The sequence below is a fragment of the Poecilia mexicana genome, unplaced genomic scaffold (assembly GCF_051168715.1).
Source record: "Poecilia mexicana isolate PSO_F unplaced genomic scaffold, ASM5116871v1 scaffold_3, whole genome shotgun sequence".
Lineage (NCBI taxonomy): Eukaryota > Metazoa > Chordata > Actinopteri > Cyprinodontiformes > Poeciliidae > Poecilia > Poecilia mexicana.
In genome coordinates, this window is record NW_028263372.1 from 12,361,468 (window position 1) to 12,377,068 (window position 15,601).

Genomic DNA, 15,601 nt, shown 5'->3' on the forward strand with positions numbered 1-15,601 from the left:
TGGGCAGCGTAAGCAGCTGCTGGCCTGCTAAGACTTAATTTAATTTACAGAGTGAGGCAGGACTCAGACAAGTGGCTGAATAGCTGTGCTAACAGTTGGTTTATTGTTCATTGGTCTTTGACAGTCAAAAGAGGAAATAATGGAAAGCATTTTTGCAGCAAGTCAAATCTTGTTTGTTGTATTTTCAGAGCATTATGACACATTTGAGGTGGAATAGCTCTTAAACTCAAGAGGGCAATCACTTTTTTTGGAAAATCACTATAGAATTGTTTTTAAAATTATTTTTGCTGCAAGCAACAAGTAGATGGATGGATCTTCAAGACTGAAAATAAGTGGGGGAAAAAAAAAAATCAAAATTTCAAAATTGAAAACTTTAAGAAACTCCATAGAACTACTGATCTATGAACCATTTGTAAAGGTTACATTAAAGTCAGGCCCCTCACAAGTGGGAATGATATTTCCCAGTGAAAGTTTTTGAATTGAAAGCTTTGCACTCTGTGAAGGTGCCTAGTCAGCATGGGTTTTTTTTTTGTGGGTTTCCTTCACTTCCTGCTTTGTTAAATTTATCTTCTTCAGGTTCCTAACATACTCTCCACCTCCCCCCATTCTTATATACACCAGCTAAACTCTGCATCTAATATTCCTCCTTCTCTGTGTGGGTTCTGTTCTGCCTGATGATCCTTTAGACCTCTGGATCTGAAGAGGATAATCAGAGTTAGCTGTTAGGGGACTGAAGTTTTAAAAAATAAATAAAATCTTATTTTGATACCGACCAGACTGACGTCTGCAAGTCCTCCATCTGGTCAGGTCTGCAAAGCAACCCTATTGATGTCACTGATGTGCTTTCATTTGATAGCTCTTCTCTTTTTAAGAGGCCTCACAGTTCTCGTCGAGTGCGGGAGCTCTCGCCGTGTTTCGGGAACACGCGGAGCCGCTCGCCTCCTATCGGGAACATCTCGGGTCAGACCTGCCTTTCATAAAACAGTTAGCGTCTTGTAACCCGCTGCAAAATTAAACCGCTCCACGACGCCTGTGAGAACGACGAAAGCAAGAGCAAAACGAGCGCCCGGGTCCGGCGCTGTCGGTAGGCATCCATTATTGATGTTAATTGATGCTGGCAGTTTGGAGACAGTGCCTTGTAATGCAACACCCATCGAGAACAGGAGGATGATAAACACGCCGCTCGCGTCCAGCGTGCATGCTAAAGAGGCGGCTGGTGAGACTCGTCCTTGTGACATAAACCTTTACCGGAGAGGATGACTGCGACTCTCTTTGACGGAAATTTATGTCACTGCTGCCTATATACATGCACATGCGTTTACATCTGTCTGAACTTGGAGTGCTTTACATATTGGTTGTTCAAAGAAAAGATGGGGAGAATTCAAACACCTCTGTAGTTTCACCCCCCCACCACCACATTTTATCACATGGTAAAAGGGGGTGAATGAGATGCACAGGAGAGACAGAGAGAGAGGAAAAAAAAGGTCACATGCATCTTGATGATGGCATTGCACTCAACATCGTGCCGCAATTAAATTTTAATGAGGCCTCTCCATCCTGCACCAGCCGAAGCAGTCAGATGTTGCCGTGCACGCTCCCCGCTCTTCATCCGCTTCCTCCTCTGCTCACAGCTTTCTCTACAAAGCTTTCTTTCCCCTCTGATGTGCATTTTTAAAACAAACTGCATGAAAAATGGAATCCTTCTGCCGCCGTACGGGCTCCTTGAAACAAAACCCAAGCCCAGGAAGGCCCTTCGGAGAGGATGGTTGGGTTTTCTTCTGCTTTTGGATCAGAGGATCTTTAAACTGCATCATATGGAAATGTTGTACTTCCATTTTTATCTGCGTTAATTAAGCAAACAGTTCCTTTATGTTCTAATTTTGCCCTTTGTGATCTCATGCTGATCTCATTAAGCCAGAAGGAAGCTTTCTTTAATGTGCGAATAAATTGTGATTTTGTAGGTTGTAGGAACACTTTTGGCAACCATAGAGACAGATATGTTTCTCTGTGTGACCTTAAAGGGAAAAGGTGGGATTTTAGAAGTGAGTCTCTTTGGAGAGTGGCTTATATTTAATACGAAAGAATGACTCCTTTATACTGTTATAGACATTTTAAAATGATAAGATCAAAGAACAATACTTTGAGCAATTGCATAATAGTTGTTTGAAGATTCATAAAATAGTGTTACCATGAACTACTAAAACATTTTTGGAAATATTCTTTATTCTTCCTGAGCTTAAATAAATCATTTAATTTCTGCATTTTCTGTAGAAAATGCAGAAATCCTTTTGACTTTTTTTTAATTTTTTGATGAGCCAACACGACATATTTGTTGTATTGTGTTTCACTCATTCCCGTGTTTGATTTCCTGCTGTGTTCGGACAAATACGTCCAAACATCCATTCTGCTTTCCAGAAGAAAGAAATATTTGATTCAGGACCGCTTTGGTGATCGGAGGATTTCTTGGTTGACTCAGTCCTGACTCAAGGTGCCCACATCTTCTAGCTGCAAAATCAGGCCTCATCCTTGGCTCTCCATGTTCTGTTTTTTAGTCAAATGTGGCGGGTTTGAATCTAGGTCAGACATTTCTACTTTGTCCAAAGGATGTTGGAATGGAGCTGCCAAGTGAGGAGATTTTCCTATATATAATCCCAGACATTTCATTGGTGTACCGTTTTAAGTTTTAACACTTAAGATGCTGACTGTGGTATGTAAGCAGATGTGAGTGAAATCTCTCCAAGCATTGTCCTGTCACCACGAAGATTCACCGGAGTATGCATTTTGGTTTTCTTTCGTGTGTGTTTTCTGATCGTTTTGGGGTTTGTTATTGCCATTTAGATCTCTTCTCACTCTGGATCTGATGTCATTCTCCTTTGCTTCAGTATTTAAGCTTCCTATTCTCTTTGTGCCATGGCTGTAAATTGTCTATCATCAAAAAACTTTGCACTTTGCCTTTCTGCCTCTGATCTACGTGCATTTATGTTCAACATAATACGAGCCAACGCGCGCGCAACCTGTCCACTCCTGAGACAATTACATGAAATTACATATTTTTGTGCGTGTTTGTTGCTTCCACCAGTCAAATAGTCTTACTCTGCAAATGATGAATTTAATTTGTTTTAGAAATCACTCTCTCTTTTATTCTTTCCAGGTTAGTAGGCAGCAGTAATTACTCTTCCAATTGCTTTGCTCTGCTGACATCACTGTGACGTTGTGCTAAAACACACCTGACGCGTCTTTGAATGTAATTCTCGATGTTTTATTTGCTTACTGCCAAGTTATCAGGATTGTGCTCTGATATTTGCTCTCACTTTGTCAGTAGGAGCAGGTGACGTTCACATATCGCAGTCATAGCATCAGAGCAATCGCTAAAAAGACTTACGAACACACACCTCACTCACCAAGCTTTTACTTTTCGTTCCCTCTGTTGGTCTTTTGTTTCACAAGGGAACCAATTAATCCTTTCAAACAGAAGCTTCATGCTTTTGGTCTTAAAAGTGAAGTTTTTAATTGGGGCCGATTTTCTGTTAGAACAAAAGGGAAGAGCTGCAAAAATACATGTAAGTTGGTTATAAGAGCTTTTAGCCACTTCTCTTTTGGGGATGGGGGACTTTTTAAAAAACCTGACCAAATTTAAATTTGTTCCTTTACGCCACAATAAGTGGCTTCAGCTTCATAAATCGGCTCCAAGCTGTACTCATTATTCTCTGCGTTTCTCTTCCAAATGATTTTTTTCCTGCCTAGTTTAACAAGGTTTTATCTTTGAAAATGAACGTTGATAAAACCGGTATAGCTCGAGGCCCTCACACCCCTTCGCAGTCAAGAGTCTGCTTTGCAAACAGAACATTTCTACATCAGCTGAGTAAATCAAAACCTCACCGGTTCTGAAGCGTCTCTCCTTCGTTTGCTCAGTACCTGCATGAGTTCTTCCTCCTGGCTTCCCCCCGCCCCCACTCCAGTTGCTCAGTCTTTACAACGCGCCTGTGGGGTGAGCAGTCACAAGGCGCTCATTACCAAAACACTGCAATCTGTTTCTTCCCGGCAACAAAAAGATGAGTTTCCCACAGAGAGCCTGTGTGCCTTCTTTGTAAATTAATCTGAAAACTTTCTTTGTTAAAGAGCAGCATCATTCAGAATATGAGGAAAACAAGAAACACAACGGGTATCATAGCCTGATGTTTGTTGCTGACGTTTGCTATGTGCGATTATGGCTTTCTGCCCAGGGCGCCACGGCTCAGGAGGAAAAAAAAAGTGTCAGCAGTTGGGCAACGTTCACGCGGCAGGCAAATGCGACTCAAATCCGATTTCTTTCTTGTCCATGTGCGATCTATATCCGACGTTTTCATTGCAGTCTGAAGGACCCGGTTCGAATCTGTTCACCATAAAAAAAAAAAAATCAGATTGGTGCCACTTCCATATGTGGTACTACTTAGGATACGTAGCTGATTGTTGTCAAATTGCTGCAGTCTGAACGGCCATTTCATCCAACTTTTACGTCATCGATGCGACGTGTGCAAATCTGGACGTAAACGATGGCTGAAAAGTATGCAGCCTGTGTCGGAGAAGCGCATCACATCTCAATCCCACCACTCCTGATCTCCCTACACATCCAAACGGGAAATAAACGAAGGATACAATTAGCAAATAGTCCAGTTGCAGCTGTGAAAAGGAGGGAAAGGAGCAGAGATTAACATATGTTAAAAACTATTTTTCTTTAGCACATTCTCAGAATTGGTTTTGTGCAGCTACTGCCACACTTTGAATGGAAGTATTATTGTCCTTTAACACGCGGACACCCACACTTGATCTCGACTGAAACATTTAGACTGACCCACTTATCTGACTCGAGAGACGTCGGTATATCTTTGTTCTTAGTGTTTTTGTTAACTTGCCTGATGTGTTTTTTTTTCTGGCATAATGAGCAGGATTGAATCAGTAGAAAGAAGGTTTCACCCTGAGCTCCATTCATTCAAAAGCTGCCACTGTCCACCTGCTACGAGCAATTACAGTGTGTTTTGTGCAAGAACAATGCAACCCAGTGCAGGGCACCGAAAGCTCATGAATGAAAAATGACAACTGAAATACAAAAAAAAAAAAAAAAAAAAAAAAATGGTACAATAATAAAACATAAGATTTGGGAAGCCATTTTTTGCGCTTCCTCATCCCCGTCTCTCCTCCATTCTAACGTTTGTGGCGAAATGCATCCAAATGTCATGAAGTATGTCTTCATTCCATCTCAAATGGGAAGGAATTAGGAGAGTGGAGGATTCACCAAAGTGTCTTTTCTCATCTTCATTGTCTCAGTGCGGGGACGGGACATTAATCCTGCGTTGTAAATTGCTTTCGCAATAACCGTACACGCGGTTATTGCAAGAGAAATTTAAAAATCCAGCGAGATCCTCCGAGATGGAAGGAGTTCTGCAGCATGAGCGCAGCATGTTTAATTGAGATTGGGTAAAAATGACAGCTCACAAGCAAGCATGTCTCATTTCGCTAAATGCCTATTAGCTCATCTCCCATCTCCTCGTGTCTGTCCTCACATCCTCTGCTTCCCTCTCTGGTGGCAGGAGCTGGTATACTTTAGGAAGATGTCAGAAAGAGAATTAAAAGATCTGCTGTTTTGGAAAGAAGACATTGCACGTCACTAGTAGAAAACTGCTCTTATAATTAGAATTGAGATTAATTAACTCATTGAATGCAGGAGAGCAGCTGGTGAGAGGCAGAAATAAATGTTCCCCAACTCATTGAAATCCCCTCAAAAGAAGCTAAAAGGCACCGATTTGAGGTGGACACACTTACAGCGGCGTGAAGTCACAAGCACCTGCTGTGCACAGTGTTCCCTTGCAGAAAAACACCATCAACGTGGTGCTAAAATACAAAAATCATCGATTATAAAGATTTATAAAATCTTATAAATCTTTATAATCGATTTTATAAAGATATGGAGCAGATATTATGTTATGTTATCATGATGGGCTATGCTGGGTTTGCACTACTGTCTAGGTCCTACGTTTGAGTCCCTCTTTCTGCACAGATTTCACATGCTCTACCTGTGTTGGTTCTTCTGCCTTCCTCGGTGGTTATTTGTCCGGTTTGTCTTCATGTTGCCCAAAAAGAAAAAGTCTTTCTCATTGTGCAGGTGACTGTTTCCTTTGCCAATAGAAAAGTGAAGTGTGAAGAAGACTAAAACTGCTAACATATGTTAGCAGTGGTGGGAAAACAAACAAAAAATTTTAGTTTTGCAGATGAGACAAGTATTAGGTGACTAGTAATCCCAGTCATAACCTAAACCTACACCAGCATGTGTGTTACAGATTAAAATCAAGTGAAAAAAAAAATATTTACGTCAGTTATTTTTTGAATATTTTTTCTCTTTTTTTTCCCCCACAAATAAGGACTTGGGATGTCTGTTCACAGGCACTAAAAGCAAGCTTGCCTGGACTTGAGCTACTCTGCAAGACAAATTCAGCAAAGGTCTCAGTCAGTAGATGTGCAGAGCTGACCGACTTATTCCAAAATTATGGAAAAGTTTGAATCTGTCTTTTTTGGAGGCCCTACAAGGAGCTGTGTCTCCAGTCCCCCACCGGTTTAATTTCTGCTCTTTGTCTCTGTGCACTTAACTTGACTAGATCAACCTTTAAGATCGACCTGAAGCAACAGCCTCCAGCGTCTGTCTGAGAACAAGGCACGTTCTCGTTCATTCCTGAAGCGAGACAGCAAAAAAAAAAAAAAAAAAAAAAAAAAAGAACCGCTGCACATTTAAAAACAAGTTGTCCTCTCTGACTCTTGACTGGATCATAAAACCAGATCATGACAGGTGAAAATGTGGACGATACAGCAAATGCACCCTCTGAGAAATGCTCAGGGCTCAGATTTGTCAGAGCGCGCTTTAGCTCGGTGATGGATTGCGAGTGAAAGAGCTGAGCTTTCGTTTGGCTTTCGGGAGGAGCTGCCAGTTTCAGCACTTCTATAAGCTCTTAAAAAATGAGCTGCTTTATGGTAATCGCTGCAAAAGTGTTGGGGGGTGATAAATAACACAAGTGAAATGTTGCAAGTGTTTTGACCACGGCTGGTAATTACTCTGTACGTAGTGGCTTGTGAAACGGCCGAATCGTGTTGCTCTTAAGTGAGCTGTGGCTGCAGTAATGAGGATGACTGACGAGTTTCCGCCGTCACTTTTTACATTTGTGTCTTACGCAGACCTAATTATAGTTAGTTTTAAATTTAGATAATTATTGCTCTTTTTATCTAACCTCTGAGTGGCAAAGGACACACGCAGAACAGTCATTTTCACAGCAAGCAGTTTCATTTCTGCTGATTTAAAGGGAGAGAGCAGAGGAATCAGGAGCAAATTTGCATACAAAGAGACAAAACTGAGGATGTTCCTTTAGATGTTTTGGTTTCAAAAAGATTTTCTACGTCTTTCTCGCTGGCTTTATTCCACTGCGTTTCCATAAAACGGCTACGCGCAGAGAAAAAGGTTGGATTAAAATTCTATTTAAAAAATCAACTAACTTCTGCCCTCACTTAGATCTGTGCAGTCATGTTCTTGACATAGAAGAGGCGACGTTTTTAAGTTGAACAGCTTTGACTTGCATGATTTTGTTTAGCTAAGTTGTGCTGTTTTTTTGTTCGTGTTAATCAGTGATGCAGTAATCAGTCATCCAGAAGCTGGAATCAGATCATTTTCCTTTCAGGTCTCTGATTGGAGCATCAAGCTCTATTGTCACCAGTCTTTGTATTTGATACATAATCTGTGATATTCATGTAATCTGAATAGAAGTGGCTGGGATGTTGATATCAGCCAGGAAAAGTCTGATCGGTGCATCGGTTTGTTCTTCTGGACTTCTACTGTGTTGTAGAGCTTTCTGGCCGATGTTGACCAGAGAGATGGGCAACATCGACCTGGTGAGAGCCAAGAAGACGGGAAGTCCAAAAGTCCCCTGTTTCGTATACTATTAGTTACCTGATCTTGTAAGAATTTCTTTTATCATCAATAAGTGCTCGGAGTTGATCCATTTTCCTGGGCATCGTCTGAAAGCTGGCCGCAGTTTCTCATAGAATTGGAAAGCTTACCTCAAGAGAATGTCCACAAAGACTCAAGACAGTTCTGGAAACTCAGAAGTGTACCTACTGAGGTGGTCAGTGGCTCCTTTGTCCTTGCAGTGCTTTTGTTTTTGGTTAAATAGGAAGTCGATTTTGGCTGCTCTATTAACTGCCTCCACACAAGCCAACATAAATCCTTCTTTGACCCTGGGATGGCGCACAAAAAGGGGGGAAACAAAAGAAGCATTGCTTCTGGCCCTCTCTGTCTGGACACTAAGATCAATCAAAAGTCAGACAGACTCACCTTCATGTGGAATCCTAATCGACAGTGACTCAGGGAATTTGAGGAGCGCTTACAGTAAGTACAAAGTGCTGCAGCTTTATACTGAAGAATTGGGCGATGAGTCACATTGCTTCTCCGTGTTCTTATTTTTACTGTTGTGTGGATTTTAAAGTACAATGCAGCTATTTTGCATAAAGTTATGGAATAACCGTGTTAAATATTTACATATTTTTTCATCATTTAAAAGAATCTCATTTCATCCCCTCTGGATTGAGGAGCCAAGTGAACGGTCTGTAACTGAGGCTGCTTTGAGGCAAAATGTGCAGCAGGAGCTCCACATACTGGATTCATTTTGGGAAAAGAAAACTCAGCATGGGTGAGATTAGATGGCTCAAAACCTGCACAGAGAACCAAAGGTGGAAGAGATAAATAAATGCTCAACGGATTGATTTTAGACACGCTTTGATGTAACAAAGTATCAGTATCAGCAATTCACTTTTTGTCTCCTGCGATATAATTTTAATTATTTGTGTTTTGTGAAAGCGAAGCAGTAGTCCTTAAATCTCTGAGGATGACCGACAGTCAGTGACTCCAAACTCTGCAGTTTCTCTGTGCCGTTTGTTCATTTAATATTTGTGATTAAAGTCTAGCTGCAAAAACAAAACAAAACATACAGATTTTGGCTTAGACTAAAAATGACTTCAACATTCAGCCATATTCAATAGCTCAGAATAATTTTTGAAAAGCTTATTTATTCCAGTAACTCGATTCACTAAATGACGAACATTTTATAGACTAACCATGCACCGACTCTTTGTTTCTTTTATTATGATCATTTTCCGCTTGCAGGTGGTCAAAACGCAAAATTTAATATTAAAATATTACAGCAGACCAATCAAAACATCTGAAGAGAACGCATCTCCCCGATTTTATACACATCAGCATCAAACCAAACATTCACAGACAAAGCCAGTCCAGTACAATATGCGCCACTGATTTCATAAGAAACAAAGTGCCGAAAACAGGAAATAAATGGCGGTTTTGGCAGCCATGTTGGATTTTGAAGTCACTGTGGTTGAGGAATCTCCAGCTTTAAAGGTTACCCTAAATTCTGGCTGGTTGTTGTTGTTTCCTGTTGTTTTACACTCTTCCAACTACGAAGGCATCAAAGATCTTAAGAAATTTATAAATTAATGTTTTTGGTTTTTTTTATTCTTAATCTGAACTTGAATTGTCGGTCTTCGAGCTCAGTCAGAGCTGATTTCACACTCACAGCCATGCAACATAAATCAAGCGCTATCAGAAATCTCATGCAGTCTGACTGCTTCAGAAGCCGCCTCATCCTCCCCTCCCCTCTCTCTTCGCTGTATTGTTGAGTTGATGTCTCTGATAGCTGTGATGCAATTCTGCCGCAACAACAAGTCACACAGCAGCTGTTAAATTTTACTCTACACAGCATGGCATGACTCAAAATTTAATAACACCGCGCTTGCGCGGTCTGGCATGCTAAGGATCTTTGTGGTTTTTGAAGTCGCTCAGTGCGTGCTGGGCATACTGTGCTCTCAGTTTGACTCTTCTCAAGTTTTGAGCAACTAACAGAGCATTGTTCAATCAGTCTGCTGGCAACAGATGGTATGTTAACCATACGTATGACCTGGCCATCCACCTAAAGTTACAAGTGGGCGGAGGAGCCAATCGGTAGCTCTGAAATAGCTGCAGAGATCTACTGACAGAACCACCATCAGTCAGTTCCTCTAACCTACGTGGAGGTAAAGCAAGAAAAAAGCCACAGTCAATAGAAAAGGACAAAAACTTCTGTTTACTGCTTGTTGTAATCCAAGTAGAGGAAATAGCAGTCATATGAAAATATATATATATATTTTTTTAGCAAATTCAGAGCAAAATGTTTGAAAACTAACACTGCAGATCACCCCAGAAACACTATACCCACTGTGAAACACGGTCATGGCAGCATCAGACTGTGGGCAAGACAAAAACCACAAACAAAGCTATGATAGACATTTAGATAAAGACATATTCATTTCATCCACTTAAGTAGACCTTAATCTGACTGAGAATCAATTTTTCTTTTCACATCCAATCTAAATGAGCTTATTTTGATGGGAAGTCTTGGTATTCAAAGCTGGAAGTGGTATAAAAAACCCAGCTGCTTTTAAAAGTTCTGCTAGCTAAATTAGAGGGCTAAATACTAATGCACACAATACTTATCACATCCTTATTTGCAAAAACATGCCACAGCAAGTAATTATCTTCCTCCCACTCCATATTAATGCACTATTTTCACCAAACGTCCCAGTAAAACAAACTTCCGGACCTTGATGTAAATGAATTGAAGGGGAATAGCAAAGGTGTCCTGTGATGTCTGGCGCGAGAATTATTGTTTGACTTTTTCCCTTTGCTCACTCGCATTATTTTCCTGCTGTCACAGATGATAAGTACAATATTTTAATAGACGTCGTTAGCATTCAGATCGGCTCTCTGTTGTTTTCTGCAGCCGCACCGTTTCCAGCTAATGAATTTACTTCACTTGTGTCTGAGCCTAAATAAGTAGTGGCAACACCCTTGGGTTAAAACCAAATTGCTGGTGAGATACAGCTGTATAACTACGAAGTTTATTTTGAAACCCTCTACCAGCTCCTCTTCTTCTTCAATCTCTGTCTGCACAGGGCTGTCAGTCTGTTTATTTCCCCCTTTCTCGTGCCCGGGGTTAAAATCAGATGCACAGAGCAACACATTAAAGTGGCACATCTACCCTGCTTCCCCAGAAGTTAAAATGAAAAACACTTTTGGAATACAAATAAGCACAGATCAAATAAATGGCCCAGGTTTGAGGACCTTATCTCAGTCAGTCAGTCGGTTTGGAGTTGGCACGGTTTACAAAAGCCCAGAGATACCCCGAGACAGCCCTTTGGCTACGTGGCAAACAGGTATGCATCGCCCGCACACATCACATTAAAGATGCCTCCTTTTTTCTTTTTTTTTTTTTTGATAGCATCTGAAAAAAAAAAACCCTGTCACTTTCCACCTGTTTTTTAAAATATGTTTTCTCATTTCTCCGCTGCTGAAATTGTTGTCGTTAGCATTCAGATTGGTTCTCTGTTGCTAACAACAACCGGGACCAAATCTTGTCCTCGGTTTTGCTGCGTTTTGCTGTCAGATTTTTAAGACAGGTGGGGTAGGTCAGCTAATCCCGTCTTTCCTGCAGCTGTTGCCCAGAAACAATCGATGGTGTTAGAAGAAGGACCGGCGTTCAAAGCTTCACTTTTCATAATATGAAGCTAGTAAAGACTCACAGTATTAAAGTCACATAAAACACCCTCAGAGAGGTCATATATCAAGCACAGCTTTTTTTTTTTTTTTTTTTTTTTTTAGCAGACTGCTTCATCAGCAGTATAGTGATTCACAGTGTTTGTGCAGAAGAACCTTAAGGGTATAAGTTCAATAAATATATCCTCCGTTTGAGCCAGTTTTGTTGATTCTGTCTCATGACTTTCTGCTTTTGCCTCTATAATATATGAAATGTACAATGTTAAAAAAGTCACGGTAGAATTTACAGTAACTTACTGGCAGCATTGTTGTCAGCAAGTTACTGTAAATTTTATTGCAGTTTTACTGTAATTTTATTAGTTTTACTGTAATTTCATTACAATAGGACAGTAATTATATGACGTGGTTGCCGTGATCTCATTACATTTTTAACATAATAAAATGTCAGTAATCCTGTAGTACAATTACAATAAGTTATGTCATTTTACAGTAGTTGAAGAAACTGCATGCTTTGCTAGCTTTTAAAAGTTTAAACTCTTAAACTCTTAAAAGTTTTATATTTCTAATTAAAAGTATTTATTTTAAAATCGCTTTATTTTATTGTGCTCAATTTACATCTGACAAACTGAAGCAAAACAAAATATAGTATTTTTCACCATGGTGAAAAATATGATCAAAACTGAACTAAAAAGCACTTGTGTTGCACATAATGCTAGCTGAGATATGACCGAAGTTAGCTTTAGCAAACAAGGTGATAGAAGCAACAGCAGCTCAATATAACCACATAAAATATATTTTCGTACACAAACGCAAAAGTGCAATACAATGTGTTTTTTTTTTAAAAAGTAACTACCTGGCGAAAGTCATTGTTGGTCCCACCCTTTAGCCCGTGAAAGAGATGCTCTGGTGTAGACACTGAATTTCTACATGCCACATTATTCTAATTACATCTCCATCTGAGCTCGTAGACATTAAGCTCACATTAAAACTAAAATATCATAAATAACTCAATCTCCTGCAACTCAGTGGTTTGTGGCACAGCCTAAAAATCTGGTTTGCTGATTTATTTCCCATGATGCAGAGAGTGTTGCTCTTCTCCGTTTTTTTTTAATTGGTCTGTATGTTTTGCCCAATTTGGTGAAAATGATCCACCGTAGTCCGTCCTCACATGATTATTAAAGAAATAAGATCACTCTGAGCCTGTGTGGGCCTTTGACAGATTAATAATGACAAAACTTGTGGTGGAAAAATAAAACTAATTAAATTGTTGAAACTGCAGCTTGAAGAATCTTCCCGCTCAAACAAATCCAGTAACACCTCATAATGCAAACCATTAGTTTCATTTGCTGGAGTTATTTGGACAGTGTGTTATAAAGGGCTCTAACTCATTCAGACAAAAGCTGCTATTTTAAAGTTGCGTCTTAAAAAAAAATATTCCAACATTCTTTGATCTTTGAATTCTCATTGCTTCTGTCATTGAAATCTTTCAGTCCGGTTTAAAACTTTTTTTTTTTTTTTTTAGTTCTGAAGCAGTACAACTCTAACAATTTATTTAGACGCCCTTTGGTTAATTCCTGCACTTTAAACACCTTTCCCTCAGTATTGCCTTGTCGTAGCTGCTATTTAAACTCGACTTGGTTGTACTCAGTGAAGTCAAAAGCAGAAATCTAATGAATGAATAATGAAAGATGTCTCTAACCTACACGTGGATTCAATGTCTGAAGAGGTGAGTCCAGGAAGGAACATTAGTTTGGTGCTGAGTTATCTTGGATTTTTGCAAGAGAAGGCCATATTTTCGAAAGAGCAGAGGCATGAGAGACGATCTGGGTTTCTGAGACTCAGAGAAACCATAACCTGAGTAAAAAAAAAAAAAATATCATGGACCTCAGGAGGGGTTTGAGCTTAATTACTGCGATCAAAACCAGACAATCTGGCAAAGAAGTGCAGCCCATGCTGATCCTCTTTTGACTTGATGAGTTGTTAAGCTGCAGTGTGCAGCAGCGCAGCAGAAAGCTGGCTCTGCCCTCCGAGGACAAGCAGCAGAAGCGGCAGAATCACAAAAGGGAGAGCGGCGAAGGAGGGGAAAGATCATGATGAGATCAACCTTCTAACCCCCTGGGGCTAAGACGGGAGGGCGGGTTATGAAAAACTGCAATGATCAACTAAAACCTTCCTCAAAACTTCAGTAATGTATGAAATTAAATTTAAAAATCTTGAGGCGAGAGGCTCACCTTTCATCTCGGTTCAAAGGTAAAAAGCACCGAAATGAGGTGGAAACTAACGCCTGCTGTGATTGTGGTAATCTCTTCAAAATTCAGTCAATATAAAAAAATATCAATGCCATTATGGCTCTAGATGAAAAAGTGTTTTATATGCAGAGAATAAAGACAGGAGGAAATTTATGTCCGGTCTACTGAATAGATTAAGTTCATCGAAGAAGCAAAAGGTTTGCCGGTGCCGCTAAAAGACAGGCGGGGAATGCAAAAGTGAGATGAGTCATCTTCTGGAGACCACAAACACATGCAAAGTATCGTAATGTAACTGATATTTGTGGTGATATTTAATGGGGGGAGGTGGGGGAAGAGCTATTAATAGGTCGATAGCTTTAAACCTCATTACCAGAGTCGAGTTCCCATATGATCAAATTCAGATTTTTATGCAATAGGTTTGTCTGTGCCTTATTATGGCAAAGGAGCTTCTATACAAGTAGCGCAAAAGTACCTTTAGAAAAATGTATTGAAGGCATTTTTGTTTGGCTTAATGTAAATGGGCTCCTATCTGTCTGAGAGGTTTCAGGTGTGTTGCTGAAGTGTGTGCAGTAAACAAAAAAAATGCATGAATCGCTGTAAAAATGGCTGCTGGAGGATACTAGTTGTTATTCCTCATAATTACTTACATTTTAATTAAGTATATTGTGTGTTTAAAAATATTTTTTAATAGTTGTTCATCTGAACATAATTAGCTAGGTTTTTTGATAACAAATACATGTTAGGCAGTATCATAAGAAATGTGTTTGGACAAATTTCTGTGCTGTAGCTAAAAATTAAGATTTAATTAGTCTGTCTAAAGTGCTAATAGTAAAGTCAAACTTTAATATTTCAGTCGCATTTTATGGCATAATCCCAAACCAGTTCTTATTTAGCAGAAATGCCAAACCAGAGGAATAAAATTAAGTTAAAATGTAGCTATTAAAATTCAACTACTTAATAGCTTTGGGGAAAAAAACCCATATATATATATATATATATATATATATATATATATATATATATATATATATATATATATATATATATATATATATATAACAAATATAAACACAATTTTGACTATATGTTAATCTGCTCAAATTTAGCTGCTAAATTTAAACAATTTGTAATCAGAAATGTAGATTTACACACAGTTCAAATTCAAATAGCTGTTTTTAAAGTGTTTTTGCATAATGATTTCCACTGGTGTGCTTAGATTTGGACAAGTCAAACATAAGTAAGTGAAACATTTCTCTGGTTTTCCTTCACTGCAGTGTAAAATACTGCATTGCTCTGATGTAACCACGCAATGCTGTGCTTCTATTTTTCGTTGCTTTGATGTGGAACAAAGAACAACTCAGCTGATAACAAAAAAATGTCCACGAGAGTTTAAAGTTTCATTTAGAAAAAGACTAAACAAAACCGCGAGGAAACACAAACGGGGAAAACAAATCGGCAAAGCGAAGGATTTGTTTTGCTTCCAGTTAGAATCAATGCCATACGTCTGGCCCCGCAAGGAAAGGGTGAGAAGTCAGAAATAATCTGCTGTTTTTATGCTGCTACTTTTACAACAGAGGCAGTTTCAAAATGCAAAGGGCACTTGAAATGGCTGCCAGGAGGATAAAAATCTTGAAAACAGTTTCATTATGGATATTGTTACGAGTCCCTTTGTAAGTGGCAGTTACAACTTTCAACATTACGGGTCCCTAACAGGGGTCTTCAACTCCAGTCCTCG